The sequence below is a fragment of the Vigna radiata genome, chromosome 6, assembly GCF_000741045.1.
Source record: "Vigna radiata var. radiata cultivar VC1973A chromosome 6, Vradiata_ver6, whole genome shotgun sequence".
In the NCBI taxonomy this organism is placed as follows: domain Eukaryota; kingdom Viridiplantae; phylum Streptophyta; class Magnoliopsida; order Fabales; family Fabaceae; genus Vigna; species Vigna radiata.
In genome coordinates this window covers 23,382,032-23,388,357 of record NC_028356.1, presented here as the reverse complement: position 1 = coordinate 23,388,357, position 6,326 = coordinate 23,382,032, and positions in this window count along the sequence as shown.

Genomic DNA, 6,326 nt, shown 5'->3' with positions numbered 1-6,326 from the left:
TAATTGCCTATGTTCTCTCTCAAATCTCCTTTTACTTCCCTCATTCAAGAACTTCATGAGTTTTTCTCTAAACTCTATTTCCCTACGATTGAATCCACTTAATTTTGCAATGAATGACTTGCCTTCTCTAATAAACTCTCTCATATGTTCTAAGTTACTTTGAATATTTGGAGGCACAAACTTTCTTCTCATGCACGATCTCAATTCATACCAATTTTCAATGGTGGATTTTCTACCTTGATGAACCCAATACTGCCTTTCATCCCACCGCTCTAGTGAATGCTTTTCTAATCTAGAGAGATATAAACTAAGAACACGAGATTCACACTCTCTAGAAAGAACAATTGTACTATAAGACTCAATTTCACTTTGCTTAAGAAGATCAGGATGCATTTGATTAATTTCTTTTTCCCAAACTAGGTATGTTAAAACATTTGTATCTTTACCAAAGAAGGAATTTTTCTAGCTTTAGTACACAAATCATCCTTAATGTATGAACTAGACAACCTAGATGAATAAAAAGACATTTTTGTTTCTAAAAGTTTTCTTGTGTTACAACTACTTAGATTTCACCCAAGAACAATTTCCAGGTAAGGGAGGTGAATCACTAGGATTGCTTAAGTACCAAGCCTTGNCCTTGCCAAAATTGTTCTAGGCTACTCACTTAGTTGTTGTTACTTGCAAGATTACTTTTAAAATCACAAAAGAAGACTCAAAAGCAAATCAAAGGAAAACAACAAGTTGGGATTCTAAAAATCGGACTCTAGGCGCGCTCCTAATCCTTGAATGAAAAAGGCAATGAAAACTTGAAAGTAAAGGTGGAAAAGTAAAAGGTGAGGTCTCCTAAGGTGAGGCTTAGACTTTGGATCTAAGACACACTCACCGACTACCCAATTTTAAGTTGTGAAACTTCTTGAGTCTAGTTAACAAATGAGGGAAGAGCACTTATGAACTCTACCACCTCACTTGCTTGAATTGGCCCTTTACAACAAAAAACCAATGGAAATTACAAAGAACTTGGTAAATGGAAAAGGAAAATGCGAATTGGCTAAGGAATGATGTGTGCAGCTTTGGCTTCTCCAAACAAGGAGTGAACTATGCTTAATTCACACAAATTTATCGGCTGCAGGTGATCACTCAATTGAAACGAAATTCTGCAGCAAAACAGTGACTGCTGTTGCTGGTGCAGTTTTCAGTCACGGTTTTCCTTCCCAAAGAGCCATCTTCTTGCATTTGTTTCTCATCATTGAACCTTCTTTGATGCTTCCACTTGTGGTAATCCTTCTGAAGTACAAATCACCTATCCAACAAGCCAATTAGTCACGGGAAATGTCACCACAATTGCTAGAAATTTCACAGCCAATGGATAGCAACACCAGGAATTTCTTCAAACAGTTGGTGTGCAAAATGTTTAAAATTCGAAAAGCAAGCAATTAAGTGGGTAACAAACACGATGGCACCTCAAATGGATCCTAAGAATGGCTCTAGAACAGATTTAAAACACAATAAAAGACCAGAAACCAGAATAAAACACGAAATAGCTATGCAAAGAAATTGGACTAAACTGTTTGATGAAATGTCTCAGTGAACTTGCATTAAATTTTGACAGCAATGTTCAAAGGTGCAACCAGAATTTCGAAATCAAGATGTACTGGTCCTATTCTGCCTTTTAATGTTTTAATCACTCATTTTAACTTGACTTTTGATATTTTATGGACCAATGGCTTTTGCTACATCCACTCTTATTGAATCAAACAGCTAATCAATGCAGATTTTGAAATTACATAGCATAGCTCTCGGCAACAGTAAAAAAAAAATGCAGTCCAGAAAAATTGACCAAATTAACAGTACTGCCTCTATGTTTTTTCCAATGATTCAAACATGTTTCAATGATGAATTAAGACTTGTTGAATCTAATTTGATGGATCAAAACAACATATATCAGAATTTCACTACTGCAGTACTAATTTTCCACTGAAATTCACAACTACCATGGTCAAGATGCACTTAGACTATAATTCTGGTTTGAAAACAGCAAGAATAGTTTGGAAATGGTATTTGAAAGTTGCTCAAACAGCAGAAACAGGTTGAAGATGATTGGCAATGATCTAGTACCAATCTAACTCAATTTATTCAAAATTTTGAACGCAACGAAGTGTAGCAGTTCGGTTTACTGCTTTTAGGTGCTTGCAACATAAGAAACACTTGGAATCAAATCAATTTCATCTTCCAAATGACTCAGACATTATCTCAATCAATTGTTGTTCAATAGAACAGTGCACAATGCCAAATGAACAATGGAATTTCGTTGTAGTAGAAACACTTTCTGGAAAAAACAGAAACAGAAACTGAAAAGGCAATGAAGATCTGAATTTGGTTGGCAAATTTAAACACCTGAGCTCATCTCTTGATTGTTCATTGCTCTTAATTGGTGTAGCCACATCCAAACACTTTCAGAACCGTAAAACTTGGTTGAAAAACCAGATGCAAAGACAGAAAAAGCAATCAAACTGACATGACTTCAAACAAAACTGGAATGATGCTTAAATCATGAAAATGACTCAAAATCAGTAAGGAAAACCGAATGAAAATGATAAAGACTCAAGCAAACACAGCTGGTATCAATAAAACTCAAAACATAGAAGCCTAATCACATCATAGATGCTGGAACAGAAACAGAATTCAGAAAAACACAAGACATAGCAGAAATTGAATGACAGTTAGGACATGAAAGAAGGAGCCACTTATCTCACGGTTCAAGTTAGAACCTAAGCTCTGAATACCACTTGATACATCCAGGGGGATGTGAGGAAGGGGTGCCGTGAGATTGGAGATGAAATGAGGCTTGGAAGGCTGCTGGAACCAATAGAACAGTAACCGGCAGCAGAGGCAGATCTGGAGTTCTGCTGGAGCAGTTTTGGCTGGGTATTTTGGAGTGACTTGCAGCGGAATAGAAGGTGTTTATGGTGAGGGAAGGTGGAGGCTAGCTTGGAGAGATGACTCACAACTCAGAAGGCTTCCTAGAGTGGAAGAAAGTTGCAATGGAAATCAAGCTAAGAAGGTGACTCTTGAAGAAGAACTTGCTAATCATTTAAGCAGAGTTTCATCAATATTAATCCAAAAGTGATTGATACAAGCTATGCCAAGGAGGTTTTATAGCTCAACCTCTCAGCTATGCATGGGAAGAAATCAGATCCACACTTTACGGATCTCATTCCAGCTAATCAACCATGTGCTAAATGTGGGTGGCTTCTAGAAAGCTTTATTAAACACATGTAAAATATGCTATGTGCCTATGGAAAAGTAAACACTAATGTTACCCCCTTTTATGATAGGCACACCCCTCCTTATGTAGCAATGTCCACTTTACCCTTCACCATGCTCTTGGGTTGTTATTTATTTGGTGGGCTTGGACCCCGCGTATCACTTTCATGCTCGGGGATTTTGCAAACGTCTCCGGTCTTTCTCCACACCAAATCGCCTTTCTGGAAGCTTTAGGGGCGCACCTTCGTGTTGTACTTTCTTTCCACCATTCTTCTGCAGGCTTCCGCATGGAGAACGACACGATCCCTTCGCCCGTCGAGGTTGTCCAGCTCGACTCTAATTCCTCATTATTGACCTGCAAGTCTTCGATCTGTCACCTTAATGATGGTTCTCCTAACTCAACAGGAAACATGGCATCTATGTCGTAAGTTAGATTGAACGGAGACTCTCCAGTAGTGTCGTGCGACGTGCACTGGTAGGCCTGTAGAACCTCTAGAAGTTTGTCCAACCACGCCCCCTTCTTATCTCCTGGCCTTCTCTTGAGCTCGGCCACTATCACCTTGTTGGCTACCTCAGCTTGACCGTTAGTCTGAGGGTGTTCCACCGAACTTGTGACATGCTTTATTCCCAACCCTTAGTAAAATGCCTTCAATTTCTTATCTATGAATTGTCGACCGTTGTTCGTGACGATCGTCCGTGGAAGTCCGAACCTGCATATTATCTTCCAAAAGAAATTCTAAACTTGTCGGGCGGTGATGGTGGCAAGGGCCTCAGCTTCCACCCATTTCGTGAAGTAATCAACCGTGACTAGGATAAATCTCTTATAGGCTCGACCAGATAGGAATGGCCCCACAATATCCATTCCTCACTTAGCAAATGGCCAGGGAGAGACCAGAGTATGCAATTCCCTTGGGGGGCATGCAAGACATTGGTGTGGGCCTGGCACTTTTCACACTTCTGTAAGAAAATTTTAGCGTTTTTTTCCATGGTTGGCCAGTAGTACCCGGCCCAGAGGGCACGCGCCTTCAGAGTTCGCCTCCCGGTATGAAATCTGCATATCCCATTATGGAGTTCGTTCATTAAGTAAGAGGCCTCTTGTGGGCTTACGCATTTGAGTAAGGGAGTGGAGAAGCCTCTTCGGTACAAGTCGCTCCCGATGAGGACGTATCGAGCAATTTTTCGAGCGTCGTCGGCTAAACCGGTCAACCGTCATCCTGATCTTTCATCAAATTTCGAATCTCCCCCCACCAGTCGAGCTCTTCGGGGTTGTTTATTGTTAGGAATTCCACCGACGGTTCCGCAAGCACCTGTCGGATGATGGTCGTCAACTGTCTTTTCTCCTTGTCATTGCTAAGCTTAGACAACATGTTGGTCTGGGCGTTCTCTTCTCGAGGGATGTGCTTAAGGGTGAATTTCTGGAATTCTCTGACTAAAGCGATGGCTTTATGAAAGTACCGGAATAGTTGATCATCCTTGACCTGAAATTCCCCGTTCATATGGCCTACCACCAATTGATCATCCTTGACCTGCAATTAGGGCCTCATACTCAGCCTGGTTATTTGAGCCCTTAAACTTGAAGATAAGGGATTGTTTTAATAAAAAACCATCAAGTCCCTCCAAAACTATTCGCGCACCTGCTCCAAAGTTGACCGACCGCTCCATCCACATACAAGCTCCACTGCTCGCTCGACAGAGCCAGGGGTAACTCCGCTGCAAAGTCAACTAAATGCTGACCTTTGACAGATCCTCGGGGTTCGTAACGCAGGCCGAACTCAGACAATTCTACAACCTACCCTACCATGCGCCTGGCTAGATCGGGTTTCCTCAAAATCTTTGAGATCGGGTAATCGGTTCAGACGACTACCTGGTGGCTCTGGAATTACGGACGAAGGCGTCGAGAAGCATTTAGAAGGGCCAAAGCGACCTTTTCTACTTGCTGGTAACGTGTCTCCGCCTCCTGCAGCACCCTACTTACAAAGTAAATGAGGCGAGGTTCCGGTTGTTCCTGCACCAACGTTGCGCTAATAGCTTCAACAGATACCCCTAGGTATACTTGTAAATCAGCCTTGGGGAGCGGTCGGTTCATAACTGATGGGTTAGTGAGCACGATTTTTACCTCCATGAATGCTTGGTCACAGTCTGCATCCCATAACTCTGCTACCACCCCCCTCTTCATCCGTTTCACAATTGGACGGATGCGCTCCACCAATTTGGGAATAAAACGAGAAAGGGACGTCAACCGACCGACCAACCTCTGAATTTCTTTCAGGTTAGTGAAGCTCCTCATATTGAGAATGACCGCGCACTTGTCTGGGTTCGCCTATATACCCCGCTCGGTTAACATAAATCCCAAGAATTTTCTTGCGACTACACTAAAAGTACATTTTGCAGAATTAAGTCACATGTTATAGCATTGTATTTGTCGGAACACCTCCAAATCTTTGAAATGATCAGTAGGAGTAGCCAGTGAACTACCATATCATCGACATAAACATCTATGCATCGACCAATCTGGTAAGCAAAGATTTTTTCCATTAACCTCTATATATAAAGAGAAGTGTATGTCCCATTCTCATTAAAATAATCAAGTAGCATGATGCGTAATCAGAGTGAATAGTCTCCACCAATATTGGAATAAGTCTAAAATTATTTATCAAGTCTAAGAAATATTTTTCTTCAATCATATCTTTTTAAGATAAATTGTGTAAATTATATATTTATTAGTATATTATCTTACAATTTATTTTTATTTTATACTAAATAGATTTAACTTGTGTTATGTATGGAACACCCATTTATTAGAAACTTAGATATTAAATATTTTGATTATAATAAGTATAATTATGTTAGAAATTTAACGCGGACCAAATTTTATTTAACCTTTACGTTAAAATGAGTATAAAAGAACTTTTAAAATTATTTTTAAAAAAAAATAAAACTTTTCTCATTTTTTTTCTCTTCCATGAAGTAAAACGATACAATCTTGCAAATTTCTAAAGTTACATTTTCTTTTGGTCAAAAGATACAGAACAAACAAAACAGCAAAATGAGCAAGGTTGTTA